The following is a 25,208-nucleotide window of genomic DNA, read 5'->3' as shown; positions in this document are numbered from 1 at the left end:
GACACGCTCACCACTCAAGAGGTTCCAGGGCTCTTAGAAGCTCTGGTGTTGGGAATCTGGGACGAAGACCAAATCTATATGTTGTTATTATCACAATACTATGGCAACGGTCTGCAAACCAGGAAGAGAGTCTCACCAGACACCAGCCATGCTAGCACCCTGATGTTGGCCTTTCTGCCTCCAGGACTGAGTGAGAGAATGTTTGTGGGGTGAGCCCTGGTCTGTGGTGTGCTTTACGGGCGGGACCCCTGTGAGCCCCGAGTCAGCACTTGCTGCCTCCCTGCTCTCAGAGGCACGTGGCAGTTGCCTTTCCCTGTGGAGGGTTGGGTGAGATTGCCCTTGCACTGACAGCAACTGAAGAAGGATTGAGGGCCCTAGATCTCTGGGTGCAGGGTGCCTGGTGAAATGATCTGCCACGCATGACTGATTTTCAGCCAAAGATCACTTGTAGCTTACCAAATATGCCAGACCAAAAGCTAAAACCAAAAGTGGAGAGAGAATCTTCATTTTACAAATGGAGAAATCAGAGCATCCTAATGGTGAGCGACTTGTTTAAAAAGGAAAATTCTGTATGGCTGTGGGTCTGCAGCTGCTGTCAAAGGATTGTTTTCAGTAACTTGCCAGTAATGGTGGAGCAGTTGTGCTTGCTTCCTAGTCAGAGAGCATGTCAAATAAAAGAACCCTAATTTTGGAATTTTGAGTTCAATTCCTAGCTCCTGAAAAATGATTTCAAACTTAGAAATTGGTTCCAGCAACATTATGAGTCAAGAATGAAGGTAGAATAAAGATATTTTCTGGCATTCAACCTTCCAAAACATTTGCCTGTTTAAACTTCTTTTAGAAAGTTACTTGAGGATGTGCTCCAGCAAAATGAAGGAGAAAATAAAGAGGAAGACCTGGGATCCAACAAATAGTGGATTCAACTGAGAAAAGTTGTGGAGGGAAGTCCCAGGAGGAGAGCTGCACACTGGATCCGAGAGAGTGGCACAATGGAGGCTGCACATGGGGCTCATCCTGAGGAGACTCCCTGGCATAATGGAGCACTAGGGGTGAAGGCAGATAGAAGATAGCTGGGAGACTATGAACACACATGAGCATGTATTGTGAGAAAAAAAAAGTCAAAACTATCAGGGTGGGCAAAGGGCAGGGGGAAGCTGTTGATGGAATGAAAAAAAACCATCATGCTTTGTTTGGCTCAGTAATAAGCAATATTAACTTAGTCATGAAAATGTAAATACTAACTATGGACTTAACTAAAAATAGAGATATAATTATAGTGTGGATGTGGAAGGAGGGGAGATGGAGCTAAAATGCCTGTCCAGCAGGAAATAACCAGATAATGTCTAAAAAATGGATAAGTCAAGCAACAAAAATAGAGGCATATGATTTTGTGATAGAACAGTCATGACCAGAAGGAACAGCTTTAACAGGGACAAGTAGTTGCTTTTGCAAAAAGAGAATTAGGACGTGGCTGGGTGGGAGGCAAGTGACTGTCAGCTCCAGGATCCACATCTGGTCCTGCTTTATTCCACAGTTCAAGTGTATTGTGTAAAGATCGATATTTTAATTAAAGTGTAATAAGGTGAGATAATTAAATAGTAAAAAAATTAATAAATAAAACAAAGCTGCCCATTCCCGTACCTCGTTGCTCAGCTTCCCGCAGCCCCCAGGCCCCACCCCGAGGGCTTCCTGCAGGACAGAGCACATTGCAGCTGCCACAGCAGGAACTGGATGCACTGATCAGTCACAAACCACAAAGCAGAACTGGAAGCTAGTGGAGTGGGGGAAATATTTGCAGTAAATATGACACAAAGATTAATAGCTACTTATAGATTTCACATCTATTAAGGTTCGTCTGTAAAATCACTGTGGTTGGGGTTTGGAACACAGAGACACTCACACATGAAGCAGTGTTGAATACACGGGAAAGACACAGTCGTATGTGCAGGGCACACAGGAGCAATGCAGTGGGCACGGGTCAGCACACATGGCCCAGGAGATGCAGGGAAGCCAAGCACCACTCTGCCCACTCGAATGCCCAGCTCTGCACTCGGCAGCCACGGCGAAGAGGGCAGCCTTGGAAGCAATCTGACAAAACCTAGGGGTGAATACAGGAGTTCACACCTTTGACTCACTCTCCCACCAGAAAGTCACGACAGGAGGAATGATGAGGCTCTGGGTGGCAAATGCATAACAGGAGACAATCCAAATATCCAGCAACGAGGCATTAAGTAGATCAAGGCACATCTATTTGTGGCTTATGAGTTACTGGGTGGACGTGGGGTGGACACGGGGAGCCCACTGGGCCGTAGCCCTCATCCTCCATTCCCACCACACCCCACGGCTCCCTCCTCACTGGGGTGGACCTTGTACAGTTCTACCATCCAGCAGCCATGTAAGTATCTGCCAGATTAAATTCCACATCCACTGAAGGATGAAGACAGCAGACAAGACTTTAGGCAGATTTCCCCCTCTAGCCTCTCTGTGAGCTCCATCTGCAGGCGCTGCCTGTAGAGCCTGGCATACTCAGGGCCTGGCAGACTCAGGGCCCAGCACACACGGGGCACAGCACACTCAGGGCCTGGCATACACAGGGTCTGGCACACACAGGCCCAGCACACTCAGGGCCTGGCACACACAGGATCCGGCACACACAGTGCCTGCCAGCCACAGGCCCAGCACACGCAGAGTCCTGTACACTCAGGGCCTGGCGCATACACGGTCCAGCACACACGGTGCCCGGCACACACAGGGTCCAGCACACACAGGGTTCAGCACACACAGGGTCCAGCACACACAGGGTCCAGCACACTCAGGATCTGGCACACTCAGGGTCTGGCACACTCAGGGTCTGGCACACTCAGGGTCTGGCACACTCAGGGGTTCCAGGGCTCCAGGATATTAATGCTGGTGCCTGGAGTTCTTAGGGGTGTCTGGGGGCACAGAAGAGGGGCTGGCTGGGCCTCCTGGACAGGGTGAGGGTGGGGCGTCACATTCTGTTTAGAAAATAAGGGTTTTTGTTTTTTTTTTTTTTGAGACGGAGTCTCGCTGTGTCACCCAGGCTGGAGTGCAGTGGCGCGATCTCGGCTCACTGCAAGCTCCGCCTCCCGGGTTCCCGCCATTCTCCTGCCTCAGCCTCCGAGTAGCTGGGACTACAGGCGCCGCCACCACGCCCGGCTAGTTTTTTGTATTTTTAGTAGAGATGGGGTTTCACCATGTTAGCCAGAATGGTCTCGATCTCCTGACCTCGTGATCCACCCGCCTCGGCCTAGGAGTGTTTTTAAAAAGCAGTAAAAACCGTAAAAGGAAACCCCTCAGGGCCACATCTTGAGGTTTACCTGGACGTGACCCTGAAAATACATGTCCGTGTCTTTCCCATGTGTTCAGTGCTGCCTCCCGTGTGAGTTTCTCTGCGTTTTCTTTGCAGCTTCGAGGTGCTGGACCCAAGTCCTCCGTGCGGGCCCCAGAGCAGCGGCTGGGAATTCGGAGGGTGCGGAGGGCATCCTGAGGCAGGGGAGATCTGGGCGGGCAGCACAGGGCCTGAGGGGGTGTCGAGCTTCACAGTGGACAAATCCTGCCAGCCTGGCACGTGGCCTCCAGCCTGGGGCCTGATGCCTGCTGGACAATGGAGGGCGGAAGAGGAAGGCCCACAGTGACACGTGGAAATTAGACAGGTTTTCCTGGTTTGAGGAAGCAGTCACGTCCGCTCCGGCAGGGGACCGCTTTGATGGAGGAGCTTGGAGGCTGGTGTTTGCAGGCCAGGCTTCCGCCAAGGGCCCTTCAACCCACGCTTCGGGCCGTGGCCCCAGGGTCTGTGGGGGGTCTGCTGCTGGGGCCTCTGGTTGACTCAGGGGCTGGTGGGGACTCCTAGCAGAAGCTCCGAGGCCTCCACCTTATAACCCAATGGGTCGCAGGGCTGCGGGGCAGCTGTGGGCTGGGCTGGACTCACACTTGGTCCTACAAGTGAAGCCACTTTGGGGGCTTCTGGGCCCAAGTCCAACCACAAGGAGGAGTGAAACTGATGCATTTCTAAATGCTTCAGCTTGGCAGCGATAAAAATATTTGGGAAATCTTTGACATTTACCGAGCACCTACTATGGATGGAGAACTCAAGAAACCCTTTCCAGGCGTTCTCCTCAACAATCCTGACCGGCTGCTGTGGGCCCTTAGGACCTTAGGCAGCCGCCCTGCTCACCCAGAGCACGGAAGAGTTGAGATCAGAACCTGCTCCCCTCCCACCCTCCAAGCCTCGCTCTGCACTCCCCATCACAGGGCTGGACATGGAGAACAGCTGAGGCAGCCAGATTTGGGAGGGCAGAGCTGGAGGGGTACCCTGGGCTCTTACCAGCCATGCGAGCCCAGCTCAGGAAAACGTGGGGAGCCTGGCCAGGTGGCTCTGGGGCCACCATCTTGGATGACAGCTACTCAGGGCTGTGGGTTTCCTGCCAGGAGGGAAAGGAGATCAGCTGCACCCCCATATGCTGGGACTCTCAGGGTGTCTGCGCCTTCACAGAGACCTCACGTTTCGAGTGAGGACGGGTCAAAGTGCGAAATCAGTGACCACCAGCTGGGAGCTTTGGGCATCCTGACGGTCCCACTCTGGGGAAGGGAGGGGTCCCCCAGTCTCTGCTGGCCAGTGTCGGGGTAAGGCACTGCCCCGACTGCCCCACAGAATGTCTGGGCCCCAGCAGGCAGCTGCATCCGAAGTCTCATTAGTGCCCACACCTGCCAAGAGTGACCCGTGTGCCCGCTGTGCCCAGGGTGGAATTCCACAGAGCCGCTCCCCAGCAGGCAGCTCTTCAGTCCCACTGGCTCTTATCAACTCCTGTTACTGCAGGGACTGCACCTGCCTCCTCGCTACGATGCTTAAGAACCGCCTTTCCTGTCACCCTGCGAGGCAGGGTTGTGGGGCAGAAGTAGTGGCTCTGGGGCTGGGCAGGCAGGCTTGAGCCTGGCTTGGGATCAGCCAGCTTGAGCTGGGGTGCGCTGCAGGAACAAATGGCCTCCTGCGTCTTGGGCTTCCAGCGACAGCGTGTGCTTCTCACTCACGCTACAGGCACGTGATGGTCAGCTGGAGCTCTGTTCCACGGCCTCTCAGTTCCGGGACCCAGGCTGAAGGATGCCTCTCATGGGAGGCTCTGTGGGCTGGAGGATAGGGACATGGTGGAACCATGTGATGGCCCGTGAGGCATCTGCTCAGCTAGGACATTGGCAAAAGCATCACCCAAACCTGACATCAAGGGGCCCCAGGGAGAGGCAGGAAACACTCCGAGCACGAATCTAGCCAGTCTACCCCTCGTGTGTTCTTGAGCAAGTGAGGACCTTCTCCAGACCTCGGTGCCCTCAGCCGAGATGGGCATGGCCGTGGCAGGACTACTGGGGTCTAGCAGCATTGCCAAGGCCTGGCCCGCGCCTGCTGTCTCCGTGGGGCCCTCTCAGTCTGCTGAGGTCTTGGTGATGATCAATAAGCTGGACAGTACATTCCGAGCCCTGATGTGCCCTGCAGATGCAAGGGCTGTCTGTGGTCACCGTGGTTTCTGGAACCCTCTATTTTCCATTTGAATCCCACACAGCCAGCTATGGCTATGGACAAAGAGTCCAAGCTCCGAATCCGCTCCCAGCCTTGGGGCCCTCAGGGTCACTCAACTCCCAGTGCCTTACAAGGTGGGCTCCTCTGAGCGTGTGGACGGCCGCTCCACTGGGCCGAGATGCTTCCCCGTGAGCCTGCCTGACCCCCCGACGGGCCTCCCGGGGCATGTCCTGCATGCCCCACTGGGGACCCTCCACACCGGTGACAACGTGAGGCCAGCCCTGCTGGGAGTGCCCCGGCCCTGGCATATTGTGTCTCCTGGCTGTCCCTGTTCTCCTGGGCAGATTTTCCAGCTATTTTCTTTTTCATTCCTGCACATCTGGGTTGACTTCACTGGCAACGCGAGGCTCCCGCTAGACATCGCATTTTGTTTTACAGCGGGAAGAAGCGTGGAATGATACCAATTTCTTGATCCACGATATATCTGGGGGCACCAAAATTCAGGCGTTTTCTCTCCTCCCCCACGTCAGAGGCAGTAACCTGTCCAGCTCCCCTCTCAGAAGCAGCAGGATCCTGAGCTGCTTCTGTGAATGTTCACAAGCTGCTTGAAATGACTTCCTACCACTGGATCTGCGCGGGGAGAGCCAGGGGCAGCAAGCCTGAAGCCTCCAGTGTGCAACTCACCCCACCGTGTAACACCTGACTGTGCAACTCACTCCAGTGCATAACTCACCCCAGTGCATAACTCACACCATCATTGTGTAACTCACCCATCATTGTGTAACTCACCCCATCATTGTGTAACTCACCCCACTGTGCAAATCACACCACTGTGTAACTCACCCCATCATTGTGCTCCACTGTGCAATCCACCACTGTGTCACCCCATCATTGTGCTCCTCCATTGTCCAGCTCACCCCACTGTGCGATCACTGTGTAAGCTCCACCCCCATCATTTGTAACTACCCCATTTGTGTAACTCACTTGTGTATCCACCCCATCATTTGTAACTCCACCCCATCATTCATGTAACTCACTTTGCTGTGCAAGATCCTTGCTGTGTAGCTCACCCATCGTTGTGTCCACCCTCGTCGTTGTGTAACTCACCCCGCTGTAGATCACCACTGTAACTCACCCCATCGTTGTGTATCCGTTGTGTAAGCTCACCCCACTGTGCCGATCACGCCACTGTGTAATCACCCCATCGTTGTGTAACTTGCCCCGTTGTGTATCGCCCCACTGTGTCCTTGCCCCATCGTTGTCAGCTCACCCCATCGTTGTGCTCACTTGCACTGTGCAGATCCACTGCTGTGTGGCTCCGCCATCGTTGTGTGACTCCTTGCTGTGCCAGATCCTTGCTGGTAACTCCGCCGTCATTTATTGTAATCCTCATCGTTGTGTAGCTCCTTTACTGTTGCAAAGATCCGCCGCTGTTAATCGCCCCATCCTTTCAGTAACTCACTCCGTTGTGGCAGCCCCATATTAGATCCGCCGCTGTTAACTCCTTTAAATCGTTGTGTGTACTCCATTCCACTGTCATTCCACTGTGTCCACTGTCCACCCCATCCATTGTGCCACCATTCCATCCATTGTGTCCAACTCCACCCCACTGTGCACCCATCCATTTGTGTAGCTCACCCCACTGTGCCGATCACCCCGTCGTTTGTGTCACCCATCGTTGTGTAGCTCACCCCACCCGTGAAACTCGCCCCATCGTTGTGTGGCTCTCCCCCGCCATGCCAGCTCCTTTGTTGTTGTGTAGCTCCTTGCCATTCATGGCCTCCGCACTCCTCATTGTGTAACTCAACCCATCGTTGTGTAACTCACCCCACTGTCTAACTCACCCCATTGTGTAACTCACAGAGCTTGGTCGTCCTGTCTAGTGTCACTGTCCTAAAAGCACTGTCGGGTCACTGAACCTGTGATTAGCTGGGCTTTACCTACCCAGAACCCGTTCTGAGCGCCATGAGCACCTTTGTAGGCTCAGCTGTGAAGTTTCCAGATTCCACATGCACTTGCCCTGTCAGGGGCCAGGATGCTGCCAGAGTTGTGTTCACCTCAGGTGTGCCATCACTGTAGCTGTTTCGGTCCGTGACACGGTCTTGCAATGTTGGCGTGCACGTGGAAGCGTGCAGGGAACAGTCGGCACTGGCATCGAGGCCCCTGGATGTGGCCATCCACCCTCGATGGCCCCAGGTCCTTTCAGCCCCTCAGGGTTTATTTCCTAGGGAAACTCTGGTTTGGAACCATAACTGCAAAGAGGAAAGTCACAGAAGTTCAGTGGGACGATCCAACTTGCTTGCCAAGAACACACTGCTCCACTAAAATTCTCTTGTAGTTTCTACACCCAAAACATGGGCCAAAAATTCAGAAGCCACTGGCACAGCCTGGGAAGAACAAACCTGGCTAGGGACTTTGTCAGTCATCCCAAGTCACAAGCGCTCAGGCGTCCCGTACAGGAGAGGGGGTCTTGGCCCAGAGCTCACCCTCCTCGCTGAGGCACAGCTGGGGCATGCTTGGTCCATCGGAGCTAAGATGCTCTGCACTGTGCTTTTAAGGAGCAGGGATCCTGCCAGGGAGGACTCTTAAATGGAACCATGATAAGCAGTGATTTACGGTCAGCCCCTATACACACAGCAGATGCTGTGAGGCCTGCTGAGCTTCGGAGCAGTGCACCTGCACTCCTGCCTCCCGGTTTGACCCGGCTCCAGCCTCTGTGCTCCGTGCTGCACTCCAATCCCACCAGCACCAGCAGCTGACGGCAGGGGAGACGTTCTTTCCACGATAAGGATTTGTTTCAACCAGCCATGAGTTCTTCCAGTAAACACAATTAGCACATAAAACTGCCTCGCGTGGTGAAAGGAATTAGGAAAATATGCTGTGTTTACTTTGTGGTTCCAAGAACTGATATCTTTAAACCTTTGATTTGCCAAGAGCTCAAGTCATGGGCAGGAAAGGAGGGTAAACCCGCCCCGTCACTTGCAAGCGGCCGATGGATAAACAGCCGCCGGCGTCTCCTCACAGCGCAACTCAGCTGCTGCTCCCGAGCTGTGCTTCCAAGTGCTGGGCTGTTTGGCCTCTGCCCCCAAGTGGAGGCTCCTGCAGAGCACAGCTGGGCCAGGAGCTGGGTGGCTTCGTTGATGCTGTCATTGCTGTGCCTCAGTTTCCATCCACAGAAGAGGGGACCGTACAGGGCTCTTGAGCAGAACAAGATAGTTGTCATGAGACTCTGGGGACTGCACCAAATGATGCTGGTCACTGAAAAGGAAGCAGCCTGTGTTACCCGGACCGCATGACCTCCACACCGCTTTCCAGAAGGTTCGTGAATAACCCACCCCTCATTTACATGTAATTAGGTGGAGGTATAAACAGAGCCAGCCAGCAATCTGAGGGGGCCCTTTTGCCTGTGGATGGCCCTGCTCTGTCCGTGCAGCAGCCTTTGGCTGTGCCCCATTGCCCTAATCAATGCTTCTTCTGTCAGATTCTGTGTGAATCTCTCCTGATCACGCTTCCTCCACCATCGGCTCACGTGTGAATTATCTCCTGATCAATGCCTCCTCCACCGTCGGCTCACGTGTGAATCTCTCCTAATCAATGCCTCCTACGCTGTCGGCTCAGGTGTGAATCTCCCCGATCAACGCCTCCTCCACCGTCGGCTCATGTGTGAATTATCTCCTGATCAACGCCTCCTCCACCGTCGGCTCACGTGTGAATCTCTCCTAATCAATGCCTCCTCCACTATCGGCTCACGTGTGAATCTCTCCTGAGTGAAGCCGAGAGTCCTCTTGGACAGAGGAAGTCTGCCTGCCTTGGTTTTGCTCTGCAGACCACTCGCTTTGGTTTAGAAGCTTCCTCTCTTGAGGAAGGTGATTGCCTGCTAAAGCAAAAGTTGTCAACCCTTTCTGGAGAAATAGAATCCAGAGCCACTACACATAAAATTTATATTTAGGATAAAATCCAAAATTATTTGACATATGAAAACCAAGAAAAATATTACCAATCTTCAAAAGAAATGACAACTTTTAGTTTCCAACATTGAGATGAAAAGACTGTTGGAGTTACCAGACAAGTACTTTAAAACAGCTATTGTAACTGTGCTCAGCAAAGTAAAGATATGCTTATGATGAATGAAAATATAAAAAATCTAAGCAGGAAAATATAAAATATTAAACAGAACCAAATGGAATTTTAAAACTAAAAAATACAATATTTGAAATAAAAAGTTCAGGTTTAATAGAGGAAAATAGTAGTAAACTTAAAGAGATTGATGAAATGCCATATAAATTAAAGAGAGAGAAAAATGATTTAAAAAGCAGAGATCTACAATAGTTGTCATCTCTTCAAAATGTCTATAAAGTGTTTTTGTAAGCCTCATAGTAATCATAATGCAAAAACCTATAATAGATACACTAAAAATAAAAAGCAATGAATTAAAACATACTACCAGAGAAAATCACTTGACTACAAAGGATGACAGTAACAAAGAAGGAGAGGAGAGGAGTTACAAGACAACCAGAAAACAAGCAACACAATGGCAGTAGTAAGTCCTTCCTTATAAATAACCTCAATAGGTTGGCTCCACAGCAAAATTGAAGAAACAGTGGAAAGAATCAGTGAAACAGAAGTACAATAAAAATTACACAATCTGAACAACAGAGAGAAAATAGACTGGAAAAAAAATGAACAGAACCTCAGGGACTTCTGGGGCTATAACAAAAGATCCGAATTCATGTCATCAAAATCTCAGAAGGAGAGGAGAAAGAGGATGGAGCTGGAAAAACACCAAAAATAAAATGACTGAAAACTTAAGAAATTTGGCAAAAGACATAAACCTACAAATATGAGAGGCTGAAAAAACTCCAAACAGGTTACATTCAAAAAAATTCATACTAAGACACATCATAGTCAAACTTCTGAAAAGTAGAGGCACAGAGAGAAATGACATTTTACCCACAGGGAAAAGCAATTCAAATGGCAACAGATTTCTCATCAAAAACCGTGGAGGCTAGAAGGAAGTAGCGCACAAAACTGCCAAAACAAAAGTCTGTATTCAGCAAAAATAATCTTCAGGATTGAAAGGGAAAATTGAGGCATTCTTAACTGAAAGAAAACTAAGAACATTTGTCACTGGCAGATCCATCCAAAAAGAATGGCTAAAGGGGCTTCCCAACACAGAAAGAAAATGATCAAAGAGGAAAACTTCTTTCTCCTCTCAAATTTTCTAAATTATATTTGATGAAGCAAAAATTAAACCACTGTAGCTCTAAATATGAATATATCTGGAGGAGATATTTATGACAATTATATCACAGACAGGAGATTAAAAAGACATAAAAGAGAAAAATCAAGGAAACAAATAACTTTTTCTTTAAAAAGATCAGTAAAAGAGACAAATCTGTAGCAAGACCGACCAAAAAGAGAGAAGGCATAAATTATCAATATTAGAAATGAACAGGGGCCATCACTAAAGACCCTGCAGACACCAAAGGATATTAAAGGAATACTGCAAACAATTCTATGTAAATATGACCACTTAGATGAAATCGACCAATTCATTAAACAAAAAACGACCCCAACACATCTAATATGAAATAGATCATTTGAATCGTTTTATAACTATTTAGAAAATGGAATTTGTAATTTAAAAATTGCCAAAAGTGAAATCTCGAGGCCCGGATGGTTTCATTGGAGAATTTCTATCAAATGTGTAAAGAATTTATAATTCGGCCGGACGTGGTGGCTCACGCCTGTAATCCCAGCACTTTGGGAGGCCAAGGCGGGCGGATCACGAGGTCAGGAGATCGAAACCATCCTGGCTAACACGACGAAACCCCGTCTCTACTAAAAAATACAAAAACTTAGCCGGGCGTGGTGGCGGCGCCTGTGGTCCCAGCTACTCGGGAGGCTGAGGCAGGAGAATGGCATGAAACCGGGAGGCGGAGCTTGCAGTGAGCCGAGATCGAGCCACTGCACTCCAGCCTGGGCAACAGAGCCAGACTCAGCCTCAAAAAAAAAAAAAAAGGAATTTATAATTCTATCCAATCTCCTTTAGAAAATAGAAGAGGAGAGAACACTTTCCAACTCATTTTACAAAATTAATGTTAATACCAAAACCAGGCAAAAACAATAACAAAAAAAGAAAACCATAGACCAATGTCCTTTATTAACATAAAAATCCTATTTTTTTTTTTTTTTTTTTTGAGACGGAGTCTCACTCTATCGCCAGGCTGGAGTGCAGTGGTGCATTCTCAGCTCACTGCAACTTCCACTTCCTGGGTTCAAGCGATTCTCCTGCCTCAGCCTCCCAAGTAGCTGGGATTACAGGCACCTGCCACCACACCCAGCTAATTTATGTATTTTTAGTAGAGATGGGGGTTTCACCACGTTGGCCAGGCTGCTCTCGAATTCCTGACCTCAAGTGATCTGCCCAAAGTGCTGGGATTACAGGTGTGAGCCACTGCACCTGGCTGAAAAAATGAACATTGATTGATATTATACACCAACATTAACTCAAAATGAATCACAGCCCTAAATGTAAAACCAAAAACTATAGAACTTCTAGGAGAAAAATCTAGAAACAGGCAAATCTTTCTTAGCTATGACACAAAAGACCATAAACCATTAAAGAAAAGCTTGGTAAATTTAGAACTTTTGCTTTGGGAAATATACCATTAAGGGAACAACAAGGCAAATCACAGAATAGAGAAAATATTTGCAATACATGTATCTAAACTTGTGTCCAAATAAAATAACTCTCATGCATCAATGAGAAGATGGCAAACGACCGGACGAAAAAGTGGGCAAATGACTTAGACATAAAAGATATATGGGTGTTGAATAAGCATATCAGGAAAATGCAAATTAAAACTACAAAGAGACTCCAGTACAAATCCACTAGAAAAGGTGAAATGAAAAAGACTGACCATAGCTGGTATTAGTGAGGATGTGGAGCAACCAGAAAAGCCAGCACGTGGCACGATTTTGGAAAACAGTTTGAAAGTTTCCACCTATCGTATGATGCAGCCATTCCCCTTGTAGGTATTGATCCAGGAGAAATGGAAACTTATGGTCACACAGATATTTGCACAACAGCCAAAACCTGAAAACCACCTAAATGTTCATCAACAGAAGGTGGATAATCAGAACGTAGCACATTTAATGCAAAAAAGTCAAACACACACACAGTGATAGCAGATCAGCGGCTCCAAGTGCGGGGCTAAGGGGCCTAGCTGCAGAGGATCCGCAGAGTCTGGAGGGAGGGCTGGGTGGTTCTGTGTCTTGGTTGTGGTGGGTCATTGAATTGGACACTCCAAAGGGTTTATTATACATGAATTATACTTCAATAAAATTGATCTTAAAAACTTAAAAGGAGGCCGGGCGCGGTGGCTCGAGCCTGTAATCCCAGCACTTTGGGAGGCCGAGACGGGCGGATCACGAGGTCAGGAGATCAAGACCATCCTGGCTAACCCGGTGAAACCCCGTCTCTAGTAAAAAATACAAAAAAATAGCCGGGTGAGGTGGCGGGCGTCTGTAGTCCCAGCTACTCGGGAGGCTGAGGCAGGAGAATGACGTAAACCCGGGAGGCGGAGCTTGCAGTGAGCTGAGATCCGGCCACTGCACTCCAGCCTGGGCGACAGAGCAAGACTCCGTTTCAAAAAAAAAAAAAAAAAAAAAAAAACTTAAAAGGAAATTTCTAATCGAATTTTTAGCAAATCACATCTAGCCACATAGTAAAATAATAATACATAAGACTTGTCTGCGTTTATCTTAAGATCGCAAGATTGGTTCAATATTAGAAAATATAGTCATATTAATATATATTATACGATTCAAAACACTAATTCATCATATCAGAAAGGGAAGTAGGTCAAAAAGAGGAAATCCTTTGGTTTTCATCATTATTGCTGAAAAGGCAATGATATAATTTAGCAACCTTACCTGAAAAATAATTATTGATAACCAGAAATAAAAGGAAACTTCCTTAACATGTTTTTGCTTTTTAAAGTCAGTGGAAAACGCACTTGAATGTGTTCTACATGCTAGCTTTTATTCACCCTCCTGGCTGTACATCGAAAGTCATACATCTCCCTGCTGAAGACAGGCTGCCTCTCCCTGGAGGCTTCACATCTGTTTTTGCCCAACACATTTCCACAACTCATTAGACTTAGAGATAACCAAGAGAGAAGAAAGGTGGGGGAGGAGAAGGAAAGCCTTACGCATTCCTGGGCCCCATCAGGCCAGCAGATCCTCCCGGTGGGAGCAGAAGTGGGGGTGGGGAGGCTCAGAGAGCAGCACCTGCGGGCAGGGGCCGCTGACACCCAGGGAGCCTGACAGGACCCTGCCCTGAGCCCAGCTGTCCCAGAAACCATCCGGACTTCGGCCAAGTGCAGTCCCTGTAGGGTATTTAAATGGCATATCCAATCCACGCAGCACTGAAAGGCTCCCTGGCTTCCTCCTACTGGGACTTGAGGACTTCTTCAGCCACAGAAGTAACTCAGGCTCCCCAAATCTATCAAAGACCACCACAGGGATGTCTGCACCATGCACGAATTGAGAGGAGCCTCCTGACCCTGAACGTGAAACACCCGCACCCTCAGCGCAAAAACAGGGGGCTTCTCCAGCTCAGGGCTGCGGCAGGAGACCCCCTGTATCCACAGGTTGTCTAGAAGCTTTACCAGTGCAGCAAAAGCAATCAACAAATAAACAAAATGTGCAGTATCTGAAAGAAAGAAAAAGAAACTATCACCACCTGCAGACGACACATCCAAACGTCTCTTTGTGCCAGGCCCTGTATACATTTTCCAGCCACTCTCTCATTCCACACACATTTTGCAGAGACTCGGGACCTGCCCAAGGCTTACGTCTTGCAGATGCTACTCCTGGAATGCAAATGTGGGTCTGGTTGATTCCAGAGTCAGAATTTCAAGCCACAAAACTTTCCCAAACACCCCAAAGGATGGACTCAAAGTTAGTAAAATTAAGAGAGGAAATTACAATGATGGTGAGTAAAATCAATATAGAAATCCAATAGCATTCCCAGATGCTAGCAATGACCACCTCACAAGCAAGAGTGAGGGGGAGCCTGTTCGAAATAACAACCCAGCATCTTAAATACCCAGGACTCGTTAGAAATGAGTACAAAATTTATATTGAAGAAACGACAAATTTTGTAAGGAACTACAGGAAAAAATTGGGTCAATTGAGAGATGTCAGCATGATACCAAAGGCAGAAACCAGAGATGGGAGGACTGGTAAGTCTGAGAACATAAAAATATAAAACCCAACATGCACACATTTATAAAGCAAACAGAAATATAAAACTCCACTAAAGGACATGAAAAAGCATGTGACTAGATGCAGAAACATGCTGAACACTCGGGAGCCTTTATATTTGTTGAAATATTTGGTCAAATAAGTGAAAAAATCAAGTAAAGCAGGGAATTGACAAAGATATATATACATATCCAACGCTTCATTTTAACTTAAAATGTATGAGTCTGAATTGATTTGATTCTTGTGAGAACATCTCTGTGAGGCCTACTCTTTGAATTTGTTTTTTCCTGGCAAAAAGAAAAGAAATTTAAAAAATCTTATAATTCATCACTCTTGATTTTAAGCTTTATTTCCTTAAATTAAGGCAAGAATTAAAGATGCTGTCATGGTGATCCAAGGGCAGAATCCCTTTGAATGTCATTTTCCTCCCATTTTTACAGCTTTCTTGCATGTATTTGGTTTTGTGGCACTGTTGGCCGGGCGCGGTGGCTCAAGCCTGTAATCCCAGCACTCTGGGAGGCCGAGGCGGGTGGATCACGAGGTCAGGAGATGGAGACCATCCTGGCTAACACGGTGAAACCCCGTCTCTACTAAAAATACAAAAAACTAGCCGGGCGAGGTGGCGGGCGCCTGTAGTCTCAGCTACTTGGGAGGCTGAGGCGGGAGAATGGCGTGAACCCGGGAGGCGGAGCTTGCAGTGAGGAGATCACGCCACTGCACTCCAGCCTGGGAGACACAGCGAGACTCCGTCTCAAAAAAAAAAAAAAAAAAAAAAAATATTTTGCCAGTTTGTCTCCACCGAGCCTTCCTAAGCGCTCCGCCACTCTGCAGTCCTGGCCCATTCCCAGGAGGTAGCGATGCATGCAGAGGGCACCAGCGCGCCTGGCGGCCACCTTGGCTCTGCTGAACCTTAGCTGTGGGAGAGGCCACTTGGGCCCCTGGCTCTGGATGTGTGTGGAGGGATGGAGGGGCGCAGGCTGGCCTGGCACGTGGGCTGTGTGTGGCCAGCCAGGACAGCTGGCACCACACTTGACAGGAAAACTCAATATTTGATTCCCTAATTCCTCGCCTAGGAATTTTTCCTAATGGAACTGAGTGCCCACTTCATAGTAGTGGTTATCTCTGCATAAATTTTCTTTCCTTCTTTGTGTTTTCCTGTATTTTTCAAATGGTCTGCAATCTACATGGATTACTCTTATAATTAGAAAAAAATTAATTGTAAAAACATTGTTTGAAGTTTAAAGAGTGCCATCTTGGCTACTACTCAAGTTTTTCGTGTTAACCCAAACTATGGCGCCCATCTCTCATAGGAAGGTCTGCTTCGGTGAGAGTGCACTCGAGACAGGAAATTACCCGTGTTGATAAGCGGGGCCTGCCTATGTTTCTAAATTTCAGGTTCCCTAATAAAAGGAGTAGGATAAAATGCCAGCGTGCTGACATTTCAGGACACTGCCGCCCGGGTGGGGCTGGGCACTGCGCTGCCCACTCTGTTCTGACTCCCACTGTCCTCTGACTCTTCCTGAGTTGCGCTGCCATGTTCCCATGGGGAAGGTGTCACACCCAGTGCCAGTGGATGATGATCAGAGGGGTATGACAGGGCTCTAGGTGGTACCTGGATGGATATTTTTTAAAATAGTTACTAATTTATTTTAGTGTGCTGTAGAAAACAATGAGCAGCACGATGGACCTGCAGTCTCACACAGATGTATTTAAATGTATTTAAGTGTAAACGTATTTTACATTTAAATGTACTTAATGAGTCTATCGAAGACGCCCTAGGTAGAAAATAATTCAGAGCACATGGATATGGCAGAACTTGGAAATCTGCACACAGAAGGGTGCAATTTGGGAAACTGTCATATGAAATCACACTCGGACAGCATGTTACAAACACAGCAGGTCGCATCTGTGTTTTCACTGCTTTTAAATATCTTTTAGCAGCGCATTCTATGCAGGCACCGGTTCTGATTTACTTAAGAAGATGGTCTTAACTTCCCTTTGGTGGGTATCGTCATCCTTTCTCTTACTTGGTGTCAGTATTATTGCAATAGGATACACTGAAGTTTTGAATAATTTATTAAACAAATCTTTACTTCCTAGATACAACTATATTGACTTTTCCTAAGTACTACACTTTTGAAATAAAATAAAGCCTCACCTCAATAACAGAAGTGGGGTCCAGAACATCCCATGGGTGGGATGTGGGGGCATTCCTGCAAGGTCCAGTGGCCCCTGCTGGGACCCTACCTCTGGCTTAAACTGTGACACAAAGATTCTGGGTCTTACGGTTGCCTGGGGCTTCCAGGATTCAGCAAGGATTCCAGGACTCTCCTGGGGAGTAGCTGCCATTTCATTAGCCTGACAGATTGCTCCTGGAGAAGCCTGTAGACGCAGGACTCCTGCCTTGTTGAAGGAGCAGATGTAGCAAGTGAAGAGAGAAGGTGAGGAGGCTGCCAAGCACCCGGTCAGTGGGTGCCGCTTAAGAGAAAGTGTTGGCCAGGCCTGCAGGGGCAAGCAACCAGGACACAGCGCTTTGATTTGTTACCTGAAGGGCCTGCTGGGGCTGGGATGCAGGTTGGTGACAGACTCAAACTTGCCGTAACCTTTTCCTCAAAGTATCCTCATTCCAAAAGTCTAGGGGATTAATTTCAAAATAGTTAGATAGCCCCCTTGTATTTCTTTGTGGGTGTTTATATGATCTTTCCTCTTTCTTTATCACCTTGAAACCTGACAAGCAGGTGCCTGGGAAAGCGGCTGGGGTGATGAAATTTTTTAGCATTGCTTTGGATGAGGCTTGCTGCATGTGAAATCAATGCCAATACTCTTTGAGTAAGGAAACTTTCTGGAATTAACCTTTGAGTTACTTATTTCCATGTTGCTGATAAGGGTTTGAAAGTTCTGTCTGTGTTGCAAACACGGCCCTGATTGCTTATTAACTGCGTGATCTCGTACACGTCACTGATTCTTCTCAAGCCTCGGTTTCCTTATTTGTAGCTTGAGGCAGTGACGCCTGCCTCGTGGGGTCACTGTGAGACTGAGTGAGGCCTCTCCACCCACGTGTGCTGCAGCATCTGGCACACGGTGTGCTCAGTAGGCAGGGATTGTCATCCTTCTTGTTACAACCACCACCACATTTGTCCCTGGTATTTGCCAGTGTATTAGTCCATTCTCACACTGCTAATAAAGACTTAAATGAGACTGGGTAGTTTATAAAACAAAAGAGGTTTAATGGACTCACAGTTCCACATGGGTGGGGAGGCCTCACAATCATGGTGGAAGGCGAAGGAGGAGCAGACACATCTTACAGGGCGGCAGGTGAGAGAGCATGTGCAGGGGAGCTGCCCTTTATAAAACCATCAGATCTTGTGAGGCTTATTCACTATCACAAGAACAGCACAGGAGGAACCCGCTCCTATAATTCAGTTACAACACGTGGGGATTATGGGAGCTACAATTCAAGGTGAGATTTGGGTGGGGACACAGCCAAACCCTATCAGCCAGTGAGACTTTGGGACCCACCTTCCAGGCTGCGACTCCCTCACTGTTGTCTTCGCACACTTCTGCAGTGCCTGAGCTGCAGTCACCGTGGCAACTGGGACTGACCTCTTAAAGTATCTGTTATAACTACAAGCTTAGTGTCAAAATACTATTAACCTGTTTTGCCTTTACAGACTTATTTTTAAAACAGTGTGAATTCAGATGTGTTTGATTAGCAGCTTTTCACTGGAGTCGCCGCCCAGCGCAGCTAGGGGTCTTCTACAGGTCTCGCTGCCTCTGCACTCCTGTGCCTCCAACGGAGCAGCCATTACTCAGACCAGGCTGGTCTTATTCTCCAGCTTCCTCATTATTTTGGGGGAGTTCCTCACAGCCTCCTGTTAGTTCTCCTGATTTTGTGTATTCTTATTCTCACGTTGCCCATGTTTGGCCTAGGAGAAGGCGCCTCTTGGCCGGCTTCCTGGAGGACTCTTGCTTTCTTGCATGCCACAGCGGTGACAGCTCCTGCAAGGCCCTCCTGGTAAAGTCATTGGCAGATCCCTGTCTTTGAAAGTGTTCATATTTGGAAGAAAGTGAGTCCAAAGCTGCGAATGTCCGTCCTGCTGCCAGAGAGGCAGACAGCTGAGTGCTATTGTTTGGGAATCTGTGAGAACTCTGCTATGGCAAAATCCCTGGCCACCAACAGCAGCCTCCTGAGGAGAGCACTGAGACAGTAAAGGTGCCTGGAGGCGATTTGCACCCATGGACCAAAAAATTTAATTCCCCCTGAACTGTGGATGTAGCAATAATTGGCTCCACTAGTGCTGTGTTCGTTGGCAAGTGGAGATCTTCTCTGTTCCTCAACTGTGTAGAGGGGGAAACACGCGGGGAAGTCATCCACACGGTGCTGGAGACACAAATGGACGCGCAGTGTGCAGAGCCCCAGGGATGTGGACTCAAGGTCTCTAGGAACTGTGTTCGTGGGAGAGGAGAGGGTGCGGAGGACATGACAGGGAGCCGTAGAAGCCAGCACACAGGGTGGGGCCGGCATCCCGTTGAAGGTTTCCATTGTAATACGCTCATGATAGAAAAAAAAAATGTAAAAGAAATCACCTAGAATCCCATCACCCAGAGAAACCACAAACCATCCTTGAACATCTTGCCATATTTCTCTTAAGAACTTTTATATTGTAGTTCAATAAAAAAAGGTTGTGCTCATATGTCATATATATAATTTTATATCTTTTAGAACAGAATTATCACAGATTACTTTATCATAACTCATGGATGGAATGTTATTAATTCTTGATAAATGTTATTCTCTCTTTCTCCATGACCATACATTCAGAGAATTTACCACAGCCACTTAATAACCTCTCTATTCGACATTTTGTCAGTGTACACTTTTCACTAGCACTAATAATGCTATACGACAATGAGTATTTTTGGCCATAGTTTTTCTGCATTTTGAATTCTTTCCCTTGGATAAATTCCCAGAAGTAGAATGTTGGGACAACAAATGCCTTTAAGACTCTTCATAAATATCACCTGGCCGGCCTGACAGCATCCAATGCTTTGAGTTAAATACAATATATTCAGCACCAAAACATTTGTATTTTGTTGGAGAGTTCTGAGAAGTTTGTTTTTCTCCCTTGAAGAGCTGTGCAAACCATGTTGCATAGTGAGTAGTGCGGTGTTTAGGAGGAGGACACTAGGAGCACTGTGGTCTTCTGATACTTATGGGGTACCTACTGTGTGCACCCAAAACATTGTGGTCTTATGATACTTATGGGGCACCTATTGTGTGCACCCAACACCCTTGGTGCTGGGAGGGATGAGGAAGAAGAGACTGAATCCTCAGAGCATGGCGTCTCCTCCTGGAGTCCTGGCCTAGAGTGAGGGTGACGCCTGGATGGGCGTCGTGGAAAAGCCCCTGGGGAGATTCTGAGCAGGCCTGGTTGACACAGACGTGGACAACATGTCCCAGAGCATCCTGGTCACGATGCAGGAGAAGCTCGAACGCACACTCAGCCCTGGTCGTGACAGAAGAACAGAGAGGAATAAGAAATGCCTTTGGGAGCTCCCGACCCAAGGGAGGGGGAGGATGTTCTGTACCTTGTTCTGGAAGCTTAGGTCTAATTTTTCAGTTACTCAGTTACTTATGGCTTTGAGGCTGGATAGCTTCGTATATTTTGTTTCCTGAAATGACCCCACAGGTTCTATAGAGCAGGAGAAAAGGCTGGACAGGTGCCCCCGCTGGATGAGACGACCTTCCCTCCCCCTCGGTCTGGGAGTCTGTGATCTTCAGGGCCAGCCCCCAGCTGATGGGCCCCACCTGGAAGCTGAGTGTGCCTCTGCTGGTGGTCCCAGCCTTGGCAAGGCAGCTTCATCACCCTCTAGCCTGCGGTGGTTTTGATAAAGCGGCATTTCTGCCTTGTTGGAGCCTGGTTAGTGATGATGCATCTTAGTCCAGGCCTCTCGAGTTTGAAATAAGAACCACAACCCTTGGATGAGCCAGAACTGCCTTGGTTTGCTGGTGTCAGTTCAGAGCATTGAAATTCCTGCTTCACTTTAAAGAAAAATCTGTGCAGGAAGAATCTGTGTTTCTAGACTGCGTGGGAGAACTCTGAACTTTCTGTCACTTATTTTTAGAGATGTCCCAACAATGATTCCCTCTGCCCAGCCTCCGCCTGGGGGAACCCACCTTCCCATCTCAGGTGAGCCTGACCCCTTCCCCACCCGTTGGTTGCTGTTGGACTTCAGAACAGATTGCAGGCAGCAGCTGCAAACCTCAGCTTCCGAAATGTCACTCACTCATTCACTTGCCTGTGCAACCATCTCTCTGAACTCCCTGTTGGGGCCAGTTCTGCAAGTGTGTCTAGGGCCACACATGCAATGGTGGGCAACGCCTGCACTCACTGGCACGATGGGTCTGGCCCTCCAGGACAGACAATGGGCCCGTCACTGGGCCCATCACTTCCAGACACTACCCCTCCTCTTTAGCGAAGTGGGGAATTTGTCAAACACTGGCCCTAGCAGGCATAGCACAGCACCTGGGTCCTAACAATCCGTGAGGGGAGAAAAGGTGCAGGACACTAACGGGGCCACATTTCTTCATGAGGACGTCAAGGTTCTGCACAAGGAGGTGAGTGAATCTCGGACACAAAATGTACATTCTGCATGGTTTCATGTCCGTGACTTTCAAAAGCAGACCACGCTTACCTCTGACGGGAGACCTCAGGATGTTGGTTGCTCTGGTGGGGAGTAGGGGGCAGAGGGTGGGGGTTGCTGAGAAGGGTGTGCAGTAGCGTTCCCACGAGAGGCTGTGTCTCTATTGGGGTGAGGGTTGCATAGGAGAAGCAACTGATCACAATTGCACAGTGAAGATTTGTATCTTTCATTATTTGCCTGTTTTTCCTGCCAAATCCCTCACTCAGATGCAATGGAATAGGAGCACTGGAGACGCAGACGGCTGAACGCCGCGCTGTTGCCCAAGGCTGGTCTGGCTGCTGGGGCTGCACGCCGGGCCGGGGTCTTGGGTTCTCCAAGTTTATGCCTCTTTTCCGGCCTGAGAATAAACTAATAGAGAAGAGGAGGTCAGGAACTCGGTGAGTGTGCCGTCCAACGTGGTGAGATGAAGGCAACAGTGCCCATCTTAGAAGGTGGTCGTGAGGATTATGTGAGTTAATTTACAAAGAGCACACAACATGCCCAGGGCTGTGGTTGTTTTGTGAACATCATCAAAGTCTGGTAAACTGTTTTCCACTCAGCAGTGACTGCAGTACTGGGAACACTGGCTGCGTAAGGTGCTGGGGGTCGGACTGCAGCCTGGGCCCTCTCAGTCCAGATTCCTCAGCTCCACTGGACAGAGAGGCTCACCTTTGGAACATCCCAAAAATCCACTTGTGTTATTTTTGTTGGTTTATTACCAAACGGACATGTGATTTATTTGGCATAGCAACTCTGCCTTTTCCCAAGAGGTTCCCGGCTTGGGGTGTTACCTCAGATGGAGGGCTGAGGCTGTCTGGCCCCATCCTGGTGAGTGGTGGGCAAAGTGTCCGAGCCACATCACAAGTACTGGAAGGGGGTGTTAAAATCTCTGTCCACACTGGAGATTAATAAAACATATTATTCCCCACAGATAGGTTGCAAAGCCTTGGTCTACAAGGTCAGAGACTTTTTCCTGTGGGCTCAGCACCATCCACAGCCTGAGAGCAGAGAGAACAGAGAACAGGTGAAGCAGCTGTGACTAAAGAACCTGCCCTGCCTTCTCCTCTAGGGCAATGGAGGCAGGTCCAGGGTGTCCTTTGGCTTTAGCCAAGCTCTGCCATACAGACAGTAAGACAAGAGCAGAGCTGTGACAACCACTAGCCCCATGATGTGCCCCCAGCCACCCCACAGAGAATTCACTATTAATACCATGTTACTCCCCCTATCGATCCCACATTACCCCATCACCAATCCTACTAGCTGTGGACCACTAAGCTCAAGGGCCTGTCACCGCCTCTTGCCACAGTCAGTGTCCATGAACAGTGTCTGCAGGGCTGCTCTCTCAGGGATCTGAAGGGAAGCAGATGGTGGAAACCTAGATGTTGGGAGACAAGGCTCATGGCAGTGGGCATCTCCCCATTTCAACCTCACATATTTTTCACATGGGTCAGGAACCACAGAGCATTCCAGCCGTCCATAGACATGGACATGATGTCAGTATTTCCTGCTGACCTTCCTCTGTGGAATGTGAGGGCTCCTGCCCCGTGGGCCCCAGTTGGGAACAGCACTCCTGGTCCATCTGCCAAGCCAACTGCTTTTCCTCCTTCTCACCTCTCTGCAAAGCATACTTTCCTCACCACAAAAGGGTAGGATAAAAGGAAGGAATGTACCAGCCACATGCCAACCCTCACTCTCCCTCTCTGCAGCGTAAACCTTCCAATTTCTTATAACCCTTTCCCATCTAAAGCCAACTGGTGCATCTCAAATAGCAATATATGATTCTGAAATTAACACTAGAACCTTATTAGTGCAAAACGAAGCCCAGTTTGCTGTAGGCTGAGATGTTTTGGATCATCTAAGGGAGTTTAGTTATTTGAGCACCACAAAGACATTCTCTAAAAACATGTTCTCCTGAAAGGCAGCACTAGACAAAAAGACTAATGATACCTTGTGCTGCTGGGTAATCTCAGGTGGGCCCTTAACTTTTCCAAATCACAGTCTCTCAGGAGGCTGCAGATTAGTGGGTTCCCGTGGCCTCTTTTGAGCTCTGGCACTAGACAAGGTGGTTTATAATGGGAAGGGGCAAAAAGTGAGCTGTGGAGTCTATAGACTTAGTTTGAATTTTGGTGTTTCAAGTTTCCAGGGGTGTGACCTCAAAGAGCATGTTTAACTTATTCTCAGATACCCTATCTGTGAAGAGGGCATGGCAATTTAAGGGTTAATACAGAGGATTCAAAATAAAATATTTAAATGATATATTTTTCAATAAATGATATTAGGACAATTAGTTATCCATTTTGCTAAAACAAAATTCCTTCTCTCTACTCTTTATTTCATGTATTAAAATACACTTCAGAGAATCAAAGATTTCAATGTAGGCTGGGCACAATGGCCCACACCTGTAGTGCCAGAACTTTGGGAGACTGAGGCAGGAGGATTGCTTGAGGCTGGGAGTTTGAGACCAGCTTGGGCAACATGGTGAGACCCAGTCTCTACAAAAAAAAAAGAAAGATATTAAACATTTTAGGCTGTAGAGAAAAAAAGAAAAAAAAAATTAAAATTTCACTGGGCATGGTGGTGCACACCTGTAGTCCAAGCTACTTAGGAGGCTGAAGTGAGAAGATTACTTGAGCCCAGGAGTTTGAGCCTGTGGTGAGCTATGATTGTACCACTGCACTCCAGCTTGAGTGACACAGCAAGACCTTGTCACACACACACACACACACAAATTAAAATTAAATTTAATAAAAGTTGTTTTAAAAAAAGATTTAAATGTGAAAGAAGAAAGAGGGCACTCCCTCTGTGGTCGCCACTGGCTCTCAGAAGCAGTGCGTGAGCAGGAGGCTCTGCTCTGATCCAGGAGCACTGGCATCTATGAAGAGGGAAACCAAGAAAAATTCTTTCTGCTATCTTTCCCTTCAGTAATGCTTATCTTATGAACACTCAACTGAAAAACCACGCCACCTAAAAGTAGGAAAGATGGCAATTCTAAATAGCAACTATTATCCCAGGGAGACCCCTCAGATATGTAAGGAATCAAGCCATCAATGTGCATTTGCTGGATATTATATACCACATCATCTCTATGATTACAGATTTCAAGGATAATTTTTACTCACTTAACAATCTCACTGTAACAGTGACCGATAATATGAAAAATGTGCTTTATCCAGTGCTGCTGATGGGTACACAGACAAGTGCTTGCTGCAGTTATTTCTGAATCTAGCCAGACCCTGGAGTCATGAAGATATAAACTCTGTGAGAGCAGGGACCATCTCTCTTTCTCCCATTATAGGCACTTGATAAATACTCATGGCTGAAAAAAAAAAAAGAAAGAAAGAAAGAGGGAAAGAAAGAGAAAAGCAGGGCAGGACAAAGAAAAGGAAGAGAAAGACAGAAAGTAATAGAAAGCAAAGGTGCATATTTTTATAATCTTAGAATGAAGAAGACCACTCAGGAAAATCTCAATACCTCTCTGGATAAAAAATTCAGAAGGCACTGCAAAAAACAAAGCTAATAAAATATATTTACACTTTTAAACTCTTTGTGGAAAAAAATATGGTAAATAAAAGAAAAACTGGGGGCTGAGAGTTTTCAATTCACTTGACAAAGAGACGATTTCCATAACTACAAAGCATGCTTACCAATGAAAAAGTAGAGAATAGTCCCCAACTTTTGGTAATGGCAGAATAGCCCCCACTGAACTAACCTTTCCACAGGT

General features: G+C 47.8%; 1 long non-coding RNA gene across 1 annotated transcript; it reads right to left on the bottom strand.

The window, feature by feature from the left end:
• Window positions 1-90: 90 nt before the first annotated feature.
• LOC101003714 lies at window positions 91-21,598 on the bottom strand (the record flags this gene model as incomplete). The annotated part of the gene is made up of 6 exons (XR_004178595.1): window positions 91-111; window positions 1,642-1,689; window positions 1,903-2,130; window positions 3,415-3,618; window positions 20,064-20,310; window positions 21,500-21,598. It is a non-coding gene; the product is annotated as an uncharacterized LOC101003714 (long non-coding RNA).
• Between the last annotated feature and the right edge of the window lie 3,610 nt (window positions 21,599-25,208).

This window comes from Papio anubis, chromosome 15, assembly GCF_008728515.1.
Source record: "Papio anubis isolate 15944 chromosome 15, Panubis1.0, whole genome shotgun sequence".
Taxonomy (NCBI): Eukaryota; Metazoa; Chordata; class Mammalia; order Primates; family Cercopithecidae; genus Papio; species Papio anubis.
The sequence above is the reverse complement of the archived record's forward strand: the minus strand, read 5'-3'. Positions and strand labels throughout refer to the sequence as shown.